General features: G+C 37.0%; 1 protein-coding gene across 1 annotated transcript in view; it reads left to right on the top strand.

Annotated features, from left to right (window-relative positions):
* The first annotated feature begins 671 nt into the window (after positions 1-671).
* Positions 672-18,189, top strand: part of STK24 (serine/threonine kinase 24) — a 42,977-nt gene continuing 25,459 nt past the window's right edge. Inside the window, exon 1 of the mRNA XM_009891795.1 lies at positions 672-896. The gene's annotated coding sequence lies outside the window, so the exon portion shown is untranslated. The remainder of the gene's footprint in view (positions 897-18,189) is intronic.

The following is an 18,189-nucleotide window of genomic DNA, read 5'->3' as shown; positions in this document are numbered from 1 at the left end:
TGAGTCTGTCTAACTGAGAGAAGAAGAAAAGAAAAATAAATACTGCTCCAGAAAACCTTGGGGTCGGGGATAAGGAGGAAGCATGGCAGTTCATGCAGGATATCCTTAGTAGGAGAAAATTGAAGAGGATTGCTTGCCACATCAAACAAAAAGAAACAGTAGTCTGTGCACTGAAGAGTGGGAACAAAATCCTTAAAAGGATGAGATTTATGTGAAGAATTCAAGAGAGTAGGACCCTGGGTTCTGGAAAGGAACCAATTTCAAGAGAAAAAGGTAGACAAAAGGTTTCTTTTATTGGTAGTGGTATTTGATCTATTTTGGCTTTAATAGGAACCAAATCTTCGAAAGGATTTTTCACTCTTGGTGCCTGAGTGCAGTTTATTGGCAAAGAAAAAGAAATTGAGATAGCAGCACTTTCTGATGCCAGATAGGATAAAACTCTGTCAAGGGGATGGCGTTAAATTTGTACTTTATGTACAGAGAAGCATAAATATTGCAGTGTGTGCATATAAGGTATGTAGAAAGAACACGTTAATTAAGAGATAGAAAAAGAATAGCTGGATAAATAGGAAAGTGTAGAATTTGAAGTGTTTGTTGCCTTTAAAAATACCACATTTCGTTTTAACGTTACAAATACTGAGTAACTTTTCTCTTATTTTTAACAGACTCTGAAGGCAGATCCAGAAGAACTGTTTACAAAACTTGAGAAAATTGGTAAGGGCTCTTTTGGTGAAGTTTTTAAAGGAATTGACAATCGGACTCAGAAGGTGGTTGCTATAAAAATTATTGACCTAGAAGAAGCAGAAGATGAAATAGAAGACATCCAACAAGAAATCACAGTGCTGAGTCAGTGTGACAGTCCATATGTAACTAAATATTATGGATCCTATTTAAAGGTAAGATGCTCACAGATGATGGTGATGGGATTTTATAAGTAATTCTTTTCCAAGTTATCCAGTCGTCCCTGTTCTGTTGGCAAGGTTTCAGTCAGACCTCAGCTGAAGAAAAATTATTTTTTTGTCCTTTCAGTTCTGAATAAAGAATGAGTTACTATATTTTGTGAAGTATGTGACAGAACTTAATAGAAAAATAAATGCAGGTGTCTTTTGGTATTCCTGTACAAAAAGAAATTCATTTAAATAACATCAGTTTTTTAAGCTCTGAATAATATGTTTAGATTCTCTTAATATTAGGAGAACTGTTGTTTAAATTCAGAAAATGTAACTGTGCATTTGAATTGTTGAAACTTTAAACACAATGTATTATCAGCTGTTTTGTAAAGATTGAAAGTTTTTGTCAAGGTTTGATTAGTGGCAAAGCTTAGGTTGCTTTTGAAAGGAGACTGAACCTAGCCTTGATCTGAGTGGTTTAAAAATTAAAATCTAGAAGTTAATCTAAAATTTTGCACATTAGCAAACTGCACATTAGCTGTAAGTGAAGCTAATGGAAGGGGGTTTCCATTAACTGCCTTCTGAGTCTGTTTCCCTTACCTCCTCCTGCTATATTAATTAATTTCAGGGATGAGTTTTAAATGTGCCAGAAAGAGGTGTAATTTTTTTTTTTTTTTTAGTTTTCAGGGGTTTGTTAAATTATTTTTTTCTTGGATGGATATAATGATTTATTACCTCTAGAAGCCAGTGAAAGTATCTGGAAGCTTTGGTACTACTGTATTTCTTTGGTCAGGCTTTGTCCCTGTCTGGATAGCTCTTTCTTTGATGACAGTGAGATGGCAATCTAGATAAGAGATTGTTTTCTTTACAGGGTTTGAAGTTACAAGGAGGCAGAAAATACTTTAACATGAATTTTCAGTCTGCTTTCTCTTTGGTGGAAGCATTCTGTTTATCAGCAAAACGGGGAAGATTCTGAAAGAGGGACGCCATTTTATCTCTGGATTTCTGAGATTGCCCGTTAGTTTCCAAGGAAAAAAGGGCTTTTTCTGAATCCAGGAGATGCATTACTGAAGGGACAGACAGTTTGTCCTTTCTTCCTTGCACTCTGAACCAGTTTGCTTGAATATCTTGTCACTAAAGGCTTTGTGAATGGTTTCAGACTGGTAATCTATCACCAGTACTGGACTTAGAAGTTATGTATATTTTAGATCTCAGAAGCATCAGGAGGCACGTAAGTCAGCACAGTAAATTGGATGATTTTTTCATCGTGGCTTTTAATACTACTTTTGAAATTTCTCAGTCTAGGTTTTGTAGTTAAGTGAAGTATGACAAAAAGGCAAAAGTGGTATTTCTCTCCTGGACTGTCTCTCTGCTTCGAATCTGTTCATTTTAGAGCAGGAACAGTAAGATCTTATAGGATAGGTAAAATAGAATACAAGAAAAATAGTTAGAAGTTTGATGGGAATGCCACTTAATAGTTTTTAAAATGCATAATAGCAATGTGTCTGAAAAGGAATCCATTGTCCAAATTGGAACTGGGTGAATGTCAACATTTTGAGAAGGTAGTATGGCAACTGTTGCTTTTCCTAATTGAAGGAGAAAGGAGACTGTAGGGCTAGGTAGTCTGAATGGGTTTGGCTGGATGTGTCATTAGTGGTATTTGTGCTTATTGTGGTGAGGAGGAGCTTCTGAAAATACTTGTACCTTCTGCATCACTTCTGTCAGGTGCAGTAGCCTGTGAATTTACCAACTTTTGCCAGTTTCCTAAAATACTGGACTAACAGTGGCTATGTGTGACCCAGTTACTTTTGGAGGAAAGCACAGCTCTTTCTGCAGCTAGTAGAATGTACAGCTAGTCATGTGTATTCATTATTTCAGTTCTTTGTGAATGTATGTTGTTTTGCAAGACACTTGGTACTACAGAACTTTCGGTCTTCAAAACAAAAAACTCATTTCTTTATGCTGTTAAAATTTAATGTGGTGGTTACTAGGTGTTGCTAAAGTGACAGATCTTTGCCAAGGAAACATTTTCCAGTTCTATTAGCTTTCTAAAGTAAGGGTCAGGTCTTGTTATTGGATAGTAATAATGTGTCATCGTGTATATATATATATGTATACACACACACACACACATACACACACTTAAAAAGGACCATAGTAATGTTTGAATGAATTGGTTAATATTCTTGGCTAAGAATCTAGGTTTATTTGATGCAGATCTTTGTTGTATTTGCAAGCTAGGACTGCCATATGTAGTTCTAAGGGTCCGACCGTCTTCTAACTCTATTTCTGACAATGTGATAATCCATCACCAAGAATGTTCAACACATTAATTTTCCACATCTTGAGTAACTAGGTGACATTTTCTTCCATGATTGGACGGTTTAGCTCTAATTACAAGAAACATATTAATGTTTTCTCACAGAATGAACTTCTTCGAAGTAAGCAAGTAGGAAAAAGATAGAATCTTAGGTTATATTGCTAGCCACTGCAGTGATTATTATTCTCTAAAGCCTGCGCAGCATGATGTGTGCTGACCATGTGTCTGTTGGATCTTGGATAGAAAGACGTACTGTTTACAGAGAACTCTGAAATTGTTATTGGAATTTCTATTTGTCTGCCAAAAATAATTTATCGAAAATCAATTTAAATCTCTCGTTTTTTTTTCCTTCTGGCTCTAGATCAGTCTTTGTTTCCCTAGGTTTTGTGCATATACTTTTGTGAGCTGAAGAGGTGTCATCTTACGTAATACCTTTTTTCCTAAGTACTCCCATGTCAGTTGTTAAGTAGGAGTAAGTATCTTTTATGAGAACTTTTTGGTATTTATTTTGTTATGCCAAGTTTCAAGATACTGGGAAAGAAAAATTTCTATCCCATTTGGGACACTGCAGACCTGATGATTAATATTTCATGTCCCTTTCTAGAACAAGTTTATGTAATTGCAGAATACCTGCTGTGACATCCTTTAAAATATTTGACAGACTTTAAGAGGCATTCTGTGTTTTCAGGTTGACAGGCATTACCAAGAAGATTTTTTTATTTTTGAAGATTTTCTAGGTAGCCAGAATATCTTGGGGTGGTGGTTGGTGTGTGGTTTTTTGTTGGTTTGTTTTGCTGGGTTTTTTTAATTTTTATTAAAACATCGGAATCATCTGTCTTTGAGAAATCCTTGTATTGTTCTTCATTCTCTGTTATTCCACACCTGCTTCAATCGAGCTACATGGTTATACATACCAGTGTGTTAAGGGACCTGTTGCTTGAAATTTTAGAAGGATTATATAATACTGCTGTACTTACTTGAGGCCTCTTACTGTCTTCAACTGATGTTCATGAGAATAGCTTGTCAAGCTCTTGGTGTCTACTGCATGGTATACATTGAGGTACAACTTGAAATCACTATTGTCATTTAATGACCTAACGACAGTTACTTTGTTCTAGAAATTTACATTTAAAAACATACTAATTTTTAGCTATTTTTTGGAGTAGGGTGATATACTCAAATGCCTTGTTAAATTTTCTTACTCTAATTTTTTTTTTTATATCCCAACTTCATCTTTTCAGAAATGTTTGCTTTATAGCAATTTTTTTTCATATCCAGAGACTAAGTCATATCTGTTCATGTGAGGTATTACTGCTTTAACACAGTGAGTCTTAAATAAAAAGCAGCTAAGTGCTTGCATAGAGCAAGTCTTCCATTCCCTGTAGGCTTTGTTCTTTATGTCTGTTGTTGGCGATTTATGTGTAATTGTGGTGCCAGAGTTCATTCAAATAAGCAGTAGTGAAGTGGCTACCAGTTTAGGCTGTCATCCTGAATACAAATTAATTTGTGGAACATCTTTTTGTCAGAAGCCTTAAGGTCTTTATATAAAAACAGAAGTGCAAATGCTCCATTCTAAAGACACATTTTTAAATGTGATGTCTTTCTGTTCCCATTGTATTGGGACAAAGGGCTTTTATCTACTGTAGAAGATAGTAAGTAACTAGAATGTTGCTCATAAAGCATATTGCAGCAACATGCTTTACATGGGTGCATATATCTAGAGGGATTGCTGTTCCTTATCTGCCATGGTGTGTTTAAAAACCTGTGTCAATGTTGCTTAATGAAGTAGGCTTAGCAAAATAGGTGGTGACTCTGTTATCTCTGTGCTCTGGGAACCATATCTATCCTTGCTGTCTTCCAAATGAAAGGTTCATCTGTTCCATCTATGATCTGATTAAATGCTCCATGGATACAAGAATTATAGTTCTTTTTAGATCCTTATAAAATTAATTCATGAAATGTCTCTGAGTCTGTTTACTTCTTTAGATTTTAGGTAACAGCATCTGCTGCCTCCTTTGTAATGGAATAGGGATTCTTTGTGTTTCTTATTAGATTTATTTTTTGATTTTTCTTATAAAATTAAATAAAGTTGTTTGCTGTCTCTTCTGAGTTTTACCATACTGTAACACTTTAAAAGTATTGCCATGCTATTTATTCTAAAAGTTTTTCTATCTAGGAGCTTGTCAGCTCTGCTTTTTACATCTTACTCTGCTTTACCAATTTTTCAAGAGCTTAGTTATATTTGGTTCTGAAGTTGTTTCTCTTGTCCGTTTTAGGCCATGTTGTTTCGAATCTGTTTTATTTCCAAGATTCAGATGCCTCTCTGACAATGTTTCTTCAGTTTTGTTAATAACTTTAATTACTGCTTTATTATAACTTCATAACATTTTCGTATTTCTTTGATCTTGGATTATTATTTAGAAATATATGAGAAAATTTGTCTTTATCTTTAAATGGTTGAAGCATGGTTTCTTGGCTTTTTTGCATATATGAGAGTATGTCACACAAAGCTGAGGTTAATATATGTATATGGACAGAAGCTGAGATCAATATGTTATATCTGTATAAATTAACAAGTCTTCAAATTCTCTGTTTTAGACTTCTATACATATGAATATAAAGGCAGAGCAAATGATGACTAAATAGTGTCAACATCCTTCCAGTACCTAAAGGGGGCCTACAGGAGAGCTGGGGAAGGACTTTTTACTAGGGCAGGTAGTGACAGGACGAGGGGGAATGGATATAAACTGGAAGAGGGGAGGTTTAGATTAAACATTAGGAGAAGTTTTTCACTTTAAGGGTGGTGAGGCACTGGAACAGGTTGCCCAGAGAAGTTGTGGAGGCCCCATCCCTGGGGGTGTTCAAGGCCAGGCTGGACGTGGCCTTGGGCAACCTGGTCTAGTGGGAGGTGTCCCTGCCCGTGGCAGAGGGGTTGGAACTCGATGATCTTCAAGGTCCTTTCCAACCTAAACCATTCTATGATCCAATATAACTAGGTACAAGCGATATTGAACTGGTATTGAGCTAGTCTTGCAGTATGTATTTTAAAAAATATTAATGTCTCTAAGCTCATATTTCTCCGTCCTTCAGATATATTTTTCTAGCACGCTTTGTAGCTTTTTAAGAACTGTTTAAACTTCTTGACCCAATGAGAGTCAGACTTCTGATTTATTTCCCCTCTTCTTTTACCCAGACAACTTCCCATTCTGTATTTTAAGAATTCTTTTTTTTAAAAAAAAAAAAAAGTTTATAAGAAAAGCAGTTGCTGGTAAAATTCGTAAAGGATAGCTGCTGATAATTTTCATTTTAGTCTTTATACCTGTATGAGTTTTTATTTCATGTCTAGGATATAATATACTTGCTGCTTTAAGTCAAGCTGGTGTTTATATAGACTGCAAGAAAACAGAAGATAGCTTCTCGTTAAATTTTATGAATGACACAATATACCCTCATGAAAAAAACCATGCCACTTCTTTGAAGTTTGATTAACTGAGCTCTGTAGAACGAGTTCAGGCAAATGAAGCCTAGAAATAAAGATTTATTTTTGGAAAGCAGTGATTTTGAAAGTAACATATAGTTTATTTTAGGTAACCAGATTAACATGAGGTTGGTAAGTAATGCTCTGGCTGAGCCAAAATAAATCTTGTATTGGCTAAGGCTTTGGGGTGCATGACATCAGTGAGGCCATTTGTCATGGTTTGGGCCAAACTGGCCACTGGATGGAACGACACATGCTCTCCCCTACCTCTTGGAATAAGACAGCCAGTTCGCAGTGTGGCTAGAAGACTGTGATGGATTCAGTGAAGAGCTTCAGGAACAATTTGAGGTTTGGAAAGCCTGTATTCCAGAGAAAGACTTGATTTTGTTCAGCTTGATTTTATCTAAGAGAAGGTTTGGAAGTGACTTGATGTGTGTATATGAAAACTTTTCGATGTTTAAGTGCTGATAGTTCAGTGCTTTCTAATCTGTTACACCAAAATACGACAATATGTAATTGCGGAGTCGTCAAGCTAAACAAATTCCATCTGGCAATCACACACACATTTTTTTAAAGATAGCTTAAATATTGGGAAAGTTTATATGAGGTAGTTTTTATGTCACTTGAGTTATTTTTTTAAATCAGTATTTGCTGAATTTAAAGAAGCCTAGCTTGTACACCTAGGAAGCTCACGGACATTAATGCGGATATGTTGAATATTCTTGCCACAGCAATCTAGGTAATATAAACTTGAATGTAGGTGTTTATATGTGAGTTTTAAGTCAACATCCTTTTGCTTTACAGGTTTAACTGGTTTACTTTAACATTTATGAGCATCTCTGAACTGATGTGACCTTAAACGTATGCTGTGGGTCAGCCAGAAGTTAATCGAGTTGGTGCATTCTGTCCTTATTTGATATACTAGACAGCCTGTGGCAGGTTACATCGTGATTGTCAGTGTGGGAGGGCAGACCAGAGATTTTTCTGCGAAACGTTGGGGCTGTAAAATCCAGTGTAACAGGGACTACTTCAGTTGCAGTGGTAGTAGTAGTTTCTTGATGCTCTGTCACTTGTATTGTGTGCCCAGCCCCACAGCAGCAGCTAGTGGCCTTTCAGGCTTGACTTCTGCAAAGCACAGTCACTGAACTTTGGATGGGGGTTAGGCACACTTAAATGAAAAAAAGCTGTAACTATCTCTAATTTTCCCTGCTATAATTACAGCCATCATGTCATTATTGCATTTTGTGAGGGGTTGAGGCAATGGACTGCCTTCTCTGTTCTCCCGACTAAAGCCAGATGAAATTGCCTTATCCTGTAGGAATTCCTGCAGCTGAAATGGGAAGGGGGCTGGGACTGCAGATTCTCTCTTACTGCAACAGCGTTAGGAACAAAATGCGGCACAAGTTTCTGTGAGGCAGTCCCTATTCCGGTATGCTTACTTTTCTTCTGATGCCCCTGGTAATCCCCTCTGTTCTCCTCAGGCAGCAGTAGCCTCCAGAGGAGTAGAACAGATGTTGCCTTTGTTTGTCCATAGTAAATGTGAAACTGCCATCTGGCTGGACAGCCCTGAAAGGGGTAGCAAGCGAGTTTCTGTCATGGTTCCACTAGGCCTTCAGATCTGATTTAAGGAAGAAGTTGAAAGCTCTCATTGACACAGTCCCTAATGGCCGTAAATAAGACCAAGGCAAAAGGGTGTGAAAGAGCCCATGAACTCTGTCTGTCTTTAGCACAGGTGGGTTTACTGTGAGGCCCTGTTTTCATATTTAAAATAGTTTGGTCCATTCTTCTTTCAGAGATGGTTACCTTGCAGCTCAACCTCAGCCTATAGTCTTTACTACCAGTGTCTTTCCCTGTAGGTGTTTGCTGTGCTCTTTAATGAGAAAGGAGTCCCTTGTTTGTGTTGTATTTATTCAAAGATATTGCTTTGAATGTGAATTTAGACACTTTTTATTGCAGTACTTTCCTTTAGTAGTCCAAAGGATTATTGTCACTTTCTGGAATCTGTATCATATTGTCATACTTTTCTGAATCTGGAAAAACCTACCTAGGGAAATTCTTGCGGCAACCATTGTTTACTGTTTACCAGTGTAATCAGTTCTGTACTATTACTCTTTTAGCGCTAAATAATTCTTACTCTACAAATGTATCAAGATTGGGAAGCATCACAACTATATCTCAAAAAAACCCTGAGAGTTCGTAATAACTGTGTTTCGTATTACCCAACGTTTAGGTACTTAACTGTGTCATGTTATTCTGATCTTGTTTTAAATCAAAATTTAGAAAGCTCGATGTAAAATATAATTTCTTGGAAGTAATAAGTTTGTGTTGTGCTTGTCATCATGGCCTTAAAAGCTGCCTCTGTACTGCTCCGATTGCCGGCTTCTGTATGGTAGGAAATACTCTGTGCGTAATTTCACATCTCGGTATTTGCCCTTTAGGCAGATCAAACAGGTAGCTGCTGCTGAAATAGGCAGCCACAGTATCCTGTTCGCCATCCTGCTTTTATGTTCCTACCATTTTACTTGTATTGGATCTGTTGACTGTAGAATGATTTGGTTCACCTGGGAAACAACTTTACCCAATGACTTCTGCCCCTTCCAAAAGTAACCTGGTCCTTGAAAAGAGCAACCTCCAAATCCTTACAAATTAGTCAGTTCAGACCTGTGGCTTCAAAATTGCTAGGTCCGTTGCAAAAAACAAAAAAAAAGAAAAAAAAAATATATGAAATTATAGGAGTTGGGTGGCCCCGAAATTGGGAGGTGGAGGGAGAGAGAAGGACCACTGTTTTTGATAATGGCTTGCTTCTAGATTAGCTGTAACATGAAGCCTTGTATTTAGTTTGGCCATGCAGATCAGGATGATATAGCATTGCTTTCTAACAGTATTTAATATTGTTTATGTCAAATGTCTTTCTGTATCTTGTGTGTTAACTACTACACTTGTTGCTGTGGGCCTGTGAGATATCTGAAAAGGGAGTACTAGGATGGCATCTAGGTGCAAACTTTTTTCTGCTGCTGCTGAAAGGGGAAGTCCAACTCTGCCTTGCGACTGGCTGCTTCCTCACCCTAGCGGCGGGGGCTATTTAAACTTTCAGTGAAGTGGTTCAGCTCACTGAGTAGGCAGGGGACTAATTGCCTTTTTTTTTTTTTTTTTTTTAAGGATGGAGGGGAGGATTGTACACTGATGGTTCAGATTGGTCTAAAATTTTATGGGAGTATGCTGCCAAATCACTGTTTATGAAACTTCTTCGATCAGCCAACAGTAATGCTGAAAAAAAGCATGTGTGTGTATGTATTTCTGCCCAGGTTTAGGAGGTGTACTTCCATGGGCTGGTTCCCCATGTTGTTGCCCAATATAGGCTTCCTCACACAAGGCTTTTCAGCTAGAGTGTGACCAATGGCACTGTCAGGTGGCGACCAGTCTATTGAGACAGTGTTCTTACGAACCTTTAAAACATTTGCCATTTTGATTGAAAACTTCTTTCTTTACATACCTCTGTCCTAATCTTGTGCTCTTACATAGTTACTATGTTTGTGTCGTATCTTTATGTGAAAAATAGGTAGTTTGTATTGCTCAGTTAACTTTCTTTTATTTCAGTATACTTTGGCATTTATACAGTTTCTTGGGTCAAATGAATTCTTCTAGGTATTTGTATTGTCTGTATGGAGATAGTTGTATAAAAGCAGAAAAGTCACGTTCTTTACATATATAAGGGAACATTATCTTCTGGCATGTTACAGAGCATGTTAATAAGCATATTAAAATGGTTGAATGTAGAACATTCAGAAATTGTTATTTGGTAAAAGTTGGTTGGGCTAAAAAATACTGAACTTAAGAAGGAAAGTTCCACGGTGAATAGGTTTATGGACAGTATTAATTCTAAAACATTGTAGTTCTTGTATTGGTAAGCCAGTGTTTTCAACCAAATTCTTCGGGTTCTTTCCATCTAGTATTTTCATTATACTACCAGATTTGTAAGCTGTTGCATAAAATTTGGGATAAAAATCATCATTTGGAGGTACTGAGGCTTTCTGTCTACTTTCTTCAGCAGTTCCTTGAAACAGCAATTTGTAAGAAGGAAACAAAAATGTAGGGGAGGAAGGCAGAATGGAAGTGATGGATGTGAATAGAAGGTGTTTTTAGCAGCAATTAGAGGTTGTGGAAGAGTTGTAAACAGAAAAAGTGGAAAATAACAGTGGTTTGCAGAAAAATTTTACAAGGATTGGGGTGATGAGCTTGGCAGAAGTCTGAGTTGAAGATTCTGGCTGATTCTAGGGCTGATACATACAACTTCGTTAGTAGTACGAGTTTTGAAGAAGGATTGGCCTATGAATATCCTGTGAAGGAAGGAGTGAAATTTAATAGCAATGTGAATGTGAAAGGTGAAAGGGGAAAAGGAGTAAAGTTTTACAGGCTGCAGAGCACAGATGCGAAAGATCCTGGAAGCTGTATGCACAAGTGCTGCTAAAAGGATTAAATTGATGGGTGGATTGATGTTTGTGCAAAGAAGTAAATTTGAGTTGTACCTTTCATTTTGAATTTAATTTGATGTAATGGGTAAAGAGGAGCAGATGTAAGCATTAAAGCAGTTGTTATTTGGATAATGGAGGTGAGGAGGTTCTTGTGCCTTGTATTCTCTGTTGGAAGTTTGTTTCTGGTCTAGAGAGGGGAGTAATTCATAAAACCCCTGAGTGTTAATGATGTGAATTACTCCAGTGAAATAGGTTTAAGATACGTAGGTGCAAGTAAGGTGACATTTTGTTGAAGAAAAGATTACTAATCTCAGTATTTATCGGATGCAAGGTTCCTTTGTTAGTTATGGTTTTGTTGTAATGCAATTTGTCTGGACGAATGAATTCTGTAAATAATGCTGATTTCCTTTCACTTCCAATTTCTCATTTTGGGACTTTGTACAGTTTCTTAATAACCATTTGATGTATAACTCAGTAAAATTCAGTTGCATATGGAGCTTTGATTATGGGTTACATTTTTGTGGGTTTTTTGCTTTCTTGGTGAATAGACGAAATGTTGACATTGTTACAGAACCATGTAAGTCACTCATTCAGCTTCATGTGCCTTTTTAAATGGACTTCCTGGGAAAAGATTTGCCACAGATTGCAGTTAGTTTTCCCCCCCATAAGGTAGCGACTGGGTAGGTGTGGTTATGAAGTAGATATTTGCCTGATGGATAGGGGGTGGGGTGGTGGAAATTACTATTGTCAGCCCCACTAGGGAATAAAAACCTTCACAGTTAAAAGCATAATAGTTGTAAGGAACAGGATTTTCACTCTCCCACTGCTGTTTTTGAAGTGAGAAGAGGGAAAATGGCTGTAAGCATATGGGAAGAGGAAGAGTATGCACTCGCATACTGTTACTGTTCCAAAGAAGTGGTTACCGAGTCCTTTAGGAAGTGAAAATGCATACAGTTCTTCAGTTATTGTATAAGTTTCTTGTGTTAACTGGCTAGGAACTGGTTTTGCAGCCTATGCAAGAAATATGTGTCTGTTTGCTTCTACTATAATTAATATACGTTGGTAGAAGACTTATAAACCAAGATTGCCTATTAGTTTGGAGCGCTGGGAAATCATGTGCTTAATATGACATGCCTGGGCTTGTGACAGCTGGGCTATAAAGGTTCATTTCTATGGTGGAAGGGCATGTGTCCAGGAAGTGGGCCAAAGAGGTTGTGAATATGGACACTGTTAGAGATGACTCACAGTGAGGAAAACATGGAGCTCGTGGCTCTAGCATGTTGGCATGCAAACACAAAAGTCTGCTAAGTGCTCTGCAGAAGGATTCTTTCATCAGTACTGTGACAGAACTTTCATTGTTGGTTTTTTTCCTAGCAAGTGGCTCTGCAAGCTCTGTTACAACTAGCTTATTGCAAAAAGAATACATTTAAGGATTGATTGTATACTGCTGTGGTAATTGCAAGAGGTAATTGTTGAGGAGTGACTGCTGCGTTAGATAGTAGAATACATTGACTAGTTATGTATGTCTAGAAATGAAAATGTGATATTTTTTTCTTGAGATCTGAAGAAGGCAGGAGTTTGAGTGTTGGAAAATTATTCCAAAGGCTAAAAGCTTTTTTTTTATACATATATACTTGCATAAAATACTGTATACCGAGGTGGTTCTGCTTAGTCTGAAAAATCATGTTGCCTGTGTTTTTTGTGGAGTTCATAGTGTCCAAACTGGAATGAACCATTCTTCTCTTTCCTTAGTCTCTGTTCTGCATTGGCTACCCAGCAAATGCATTTATTTTTTTTTCTTTGTGGTTGAACATGTTAGATGGCTGACAAACCTTGATTAAAGGACATAAATGCGCCACATGCAAAACCACAATGATTTCTTTGATTGCAGGGACCTTTTGGCCAGCTTGCAGTAAGGACTTGTGTTTAGAAGAGAACCTTTGGGCTCGTCTGTATCTCCCTCCCCTCAAAGGGATGGCAGCCCGAGGACAGCTAGCATTCATCCTGACGCCAAGAGACTTCAAAGGAGGTAAGCGCCTCAGAAATGCTCCCCAGACAAAATACTTCTCACCAGTCCTACACTCCAGTGTGGTAATATTCTTTAGTACAGCATTGCCATCTCCTAAAGGTTTCTGTTTATGGCTCCTTCGTGAATACTTTTTGAGAACTCTGTGAGGCCTCGTCAGCTGGTTGCAGACCCCTTAAGATTCATGGAGGTGTCCATTGCTGTCAGTAATCCTTGTCCATTTGCTTAAGAATGTGCCCTCAGTGTAAGGGAAAAAGACATTTTATGCTTCCTGGATTTGTACTCAGACATATGCTCCTGTCCTTCCCTGATTTTGTTTTTCATATTTTGGATGAGGTTCAAACTTGTCAACTCATGACCCTTAAGGACAAAGTCAGGGGAAAAAAGCCCTAAATCCTGCTTGCCCCACACAGATTTAAAAGACTTTTTTTTTTTTTTTTAGTGGATTTTTTTAGTGGATTCCTTAATATCTAGATGATTTCCACCTAATTCTTTGTGTATTTAAATTTCTAGTAAGCATTATCCCAGAAAAGTTATATAGAAACAAATTATTGCATTTCATTCTCCTGGAGGGAAATGCATCCTTAGGATTTTTTTTTTCTTGTTAGAGATGCCACCTAGATGCACCACAGCTGTTTGTCTTCCAAATGCTTATGAAATAATTATTGACTAGAAAGAGCAATTTAAAATAAACAGAAGTTTACCTTGACATCCGAACTTTAAACACAAAACTTCCATGTTAGCTTTTTTATATATTTTTATTTTTTTATAAAAGCAGACTTCTCAGGGGTGATTTCCACCCCTTCCCCATGCACCTTCAGGTTATTTGTATGAATACTCAGCTATAGATCATGCTTTTCTTGTTCTTATTCCAGTAAATATTTTATGAAACACACTAAGAACATGACTGGAAACATAAGGAAGAACATTCTTGTTTGTTTTGTTGTATGGGTTGTTTTTTATTTTATATTTTTTTATGGGAATATTTGGGAGTGTAGTAGACCATTAGTAAATATGAGTATATGAGTTATATGTTTGCTGAATAGATTTCTTTTTTTTTTTTTTTTAAGTGTGTGGATTTGGAAAGCATAGTTGGCACTCAGATCATTTAAGTTATATCTGTTACTAAGTCCTGTATGACTGCAGGTACCACGTTGAACAACTTTTGCCTTGTTTTTTCCATTTATAATGAGAGTGTATTATTTAACTTAGTTTGACTTCTTCAAACGTAAGTAAGAGCTTTCTGACTATGTAGAGTACGTCTAATAACTGCCATCTAGGTAGCCTTCTTATTGGGCTCTACCGTATAAATACAAAGATTCTGTAGATTGTAACTTAAATATGTTGAGGTAGTAAAGAAGTAGATCACCCTACAGAATAATATCCCACCTAATTTCTAAGATTTACCTATGGATATTATTAACAACTTGCAGATCCTCCAGACTTAGGTTTACAGGTCCTGGTTATGTAGATAGGTTAAATTAGTTTGGGTTTTGCTTGACTTCATTCAAATGTTTGGTGGTTGTTGTTGATATTTATGGGTTTGGGGTTTGTTTGTCTGTTTGGTTTTGTGTTTGTTTTTTTCCCCCAAATGCTGAGATTTCTTTAGTCAGTTTCCTTAATTTCATTGAAAAATGTTCTTTTGTAATCTTCTACACTTTATATGTTGTTCAGCTGTAGGAGTTTGGATTTTTTTCTTAAGATATAGTATTTCTATGATGTGTTATTTATATAGCCCTTCTTCTGGTGTTAAAAGGGGGGGGGAACCAACAAAGAAGGAAACTTTCAGAAAACTGCAAATCTTTTTCTGGGAATTCTGGGAAAAAAAGTAGTGTTAGAATACACTTCTTTTTTTATCTACAAGGTATTACTGAATGTGCCAAAATGAGCAGTAGCACACTGCAGCTTGTGTAAATCTTACCAGATTCATTCTGTTCATGTAAGACAAGCTAAATCACAAATATTTATTTATTTTTGTTAGTGGGTTGCCTCCCCTGTGAGCAGATAAGAAGGAAACAAAGGCACCTTTTATTTCCTTCGAGTGGCCTTTTAGTGTAGGTGAAAGTGGAGGTGTTTTTGTTGGGTTTTTAAAATAAATTTGGTCTTATGCCTACTTCTCTAGGAATTCAGCAAGAAAGAGTAGAAACAGGGCTGAGAACTGCTTGAGTTCTTTCTAGTCTAAAGTAAAATGTCTGTTGATGGACGTACATCCTGATGAAATGAGAGGCCTAGCTATAGCTGGGAAGTGTTATATTATTTGGAGGCTCTGGAATTCATGAAACACAAATAATTCCTTTCAAACATAAGTCTAGTTATTGCTTCATCAATTTTTCCTGGAGGGAACTGATACTCAAAGCAATGTTCTTTCTCTTTGGAGACCTTTCAAATTGTGATGGTAAAATTCAATCATTCATATAAGAAGCAAAATACAGTTTGGTAGTATACCAGATGATCTACTTCAGGATGGCTGGATTTTTGCTCATACTTTTCATGATGAATAGATTGTCTTACTCTGTATTTCATAACATCTACTTTTGTTCCTCTTATACTCCAAAACCCCAAAGCAGGATATTAATTTCCAAGGTTAAAGACGTCTAATTCACTGCAGCTGCTGGTGTTCCAGTTATTTTTCACCTTTCTAAGAACACTGGATAGACTCTGCTCTCCAACATGGACTGTTAGTTGTGACAGGATGGGGAAGGGAGAGGGAAAGGACGATTTATCCAGAGGATGTCTTTGGTGGCTAAGGCAACCTGTGTGTCTTTAGCCTTGTTCTCTCATAAAATAGTTTCTCTTGTTCTTCAAAGCCAACAGTTGTCTTTCCATGCCATCTGACTTGCAGGTGCTCTGAAACTAGTGTCTTTAGGAAATACTAGAGTTTGTTTTTATTTAATGAAATCTGTATTGACATAAACAATTAGCTTCCTCCCTTATGAAATGATACACCAATCTATACAAGCTTTTGTTGTAGTCATTGGTGGAAATAGATGGAAGAATGTTAGCATGTGAATAGATTGTCAAATAAAAGTTCAAGTGAAGGATTAACTTCATGATGGAACTCAATATGCTTCCTAGGAAGTGTTGGAATGATGGTGGCATTCTTTATTTCTTGTAATGAGGCTCGAGAACTTCTTGTTCATCAGATATGGGTGAAAAATAGTAGTGGTTACTGAGATTGCCTTTAAGAACAAACTTAGAAAGGTGGTGTGAATTGGTACTGAAAGATTATTCTTTTTTTCTAACTTTGTCTTCTGTGAAGATAGTTACAAAAGCTTGTAAAAAACATTATAGCCTTTCTTGATAGCTGCTAAACAGTCATGGAACCCTAGATATGGAGTGGTAGAATTGGTTTGCCCATTTTCAATGGAAAAGGCTTGATTATATACTACTTATGCTACCAGAATTGAGTACCCATGGTGTTAAAATTTTGGAGAAACTGCAGTGTAAATAAATTTCTTTTGCAATCAGTAATTCGATCCTTTCTCACATCCCTTTTGTCTGTCAAAAGAGTTATTATATGACGTTGAGCAGTCCAACTGGCATCTGGATTGGCTGTTTGAAGTTCAAGGGTGCATTTCTTACCTTCTCTGTCCAAGGATCGCGTACTGGAAAGAATGGAATAAAAGCAGATAGTAATATGGTATTCATTTTGCACTGTTAACATATGGCACCACTGGATCTAGTTCTGATTAGATTTCAGTTTAACCAATAATATATATAGGTAATATTATAACTAGTCAAGAAATAAGAATTGAGGCCATGAGGCAGAGCTGTATGTATCCCTTGCCAAAACTATGCATTTGCTGAATAACAGTAATAGCCACCATGTACTGTTAAAGAACTCACTTTTGGCAAATGATATCTGTTCTAATACTGATCTGTGGGTCTAGAAATTGAACAGTCAGCTAACAACTGGAAAGTTTGCAAATCCTGGTGAGTTTCAAGGATCTAATGGCAATACATCAACTCTTAGGTGTCTTCTCTGTAAAGCCTAAAATAGTAATTTTCTTGTGTGTATTTTTTTTATGAAAGTATAAGCTCCAGGGGACGAGCATTTAAAATGTGTTGGAGTTCTTGATACTTCTTGATACATATTTTCAGATTTGAGACAGTTGGCAAGGTTTGGTGTTGCTGTGGAAAGGTTTGAGCCTGTCTAAGAGGAGCAAGAACCACAAATATATAAATGCCATTTCCTGTCACTACATCAATGCATCTTTTATGGCATTGTACAAAACTTAAGTTTTTCTCATCGATCTGTATCTTATCTCTGTGTAGAAGCTCACAGGTGTCCCTGTGACTTACAATAAATAATGAGATCTCAAATGCCAGGGTGTGCCTGTTCTTCATCCTGCGTAACAAGACAGCGGCTACTGTTGTGACTTGGTGTTCAAAGGAGATGGGGAATGAATAAAATAGTGCCTGAAGCCGAACTTGATTATGAGGAAGGGAAAGAATTTGAAGAATTCAGATGTATGAGTGATTGTATTGCTTAAGGTGTATTTCTCAAGGTGTATTTCTCTTTGGTTCATCATTTCTTCCTCTTTTTATGAAGGGTGTCGGAGTGATAAATGTTTTCAGATTCATTTTAAACAGGTAGTTTCGTGCTTCTGTCTTTGGTGGGTTGCACAGCTGCTTTTGGGGCCGGACTTTATTTGTTGGGAGGGTGGTGAGATCTTTGGCATTATGCGATTCTGCCACCTGGTGGCTTTGTTGAACAGCATGGGATTCAGATACATAGCTAAATGTGTGAAGAAGTCCTGAAAAAAATCCTTCTTTCCATCCAAAACAGGGAATAAGTGGGCAAGGTTGCTTAAAGCAGGTATAGAAGGTGAGTTCCATGATCTCTGCATCATCTTTTTGAAGTCAGGAATCTAAGAATCAGTATGCAAGTATTTAAGAAGCTTCTGTTTGCTACAGCTATCAAACTTCCTTAGGTGTTTTTATATATGAAGCTAACAGAAGACAAATCTCCATGAGGGGTAGTAACAACCTGTAGCAGGAAT

The sequence above is a fragment of the Charadrius vociferus genome, unplaced genomic scaffold (assembly GCF_000708025.1).
Source record: "Charadrius vociferus isolate BGI_N301 unplaced genomic scaffold, ASM70802v2 scaffold110, whole genome shotgun sequence".
Lineage (NCBI taxonomy): Eukaryota > Metazoa > Chordata > Aves > Charadriiformes > Charadriidae > Charadrius > Charadrius vociferus.
This window is presented reverse-complemented; position numbering and strand designations above follow the sequence as displayed.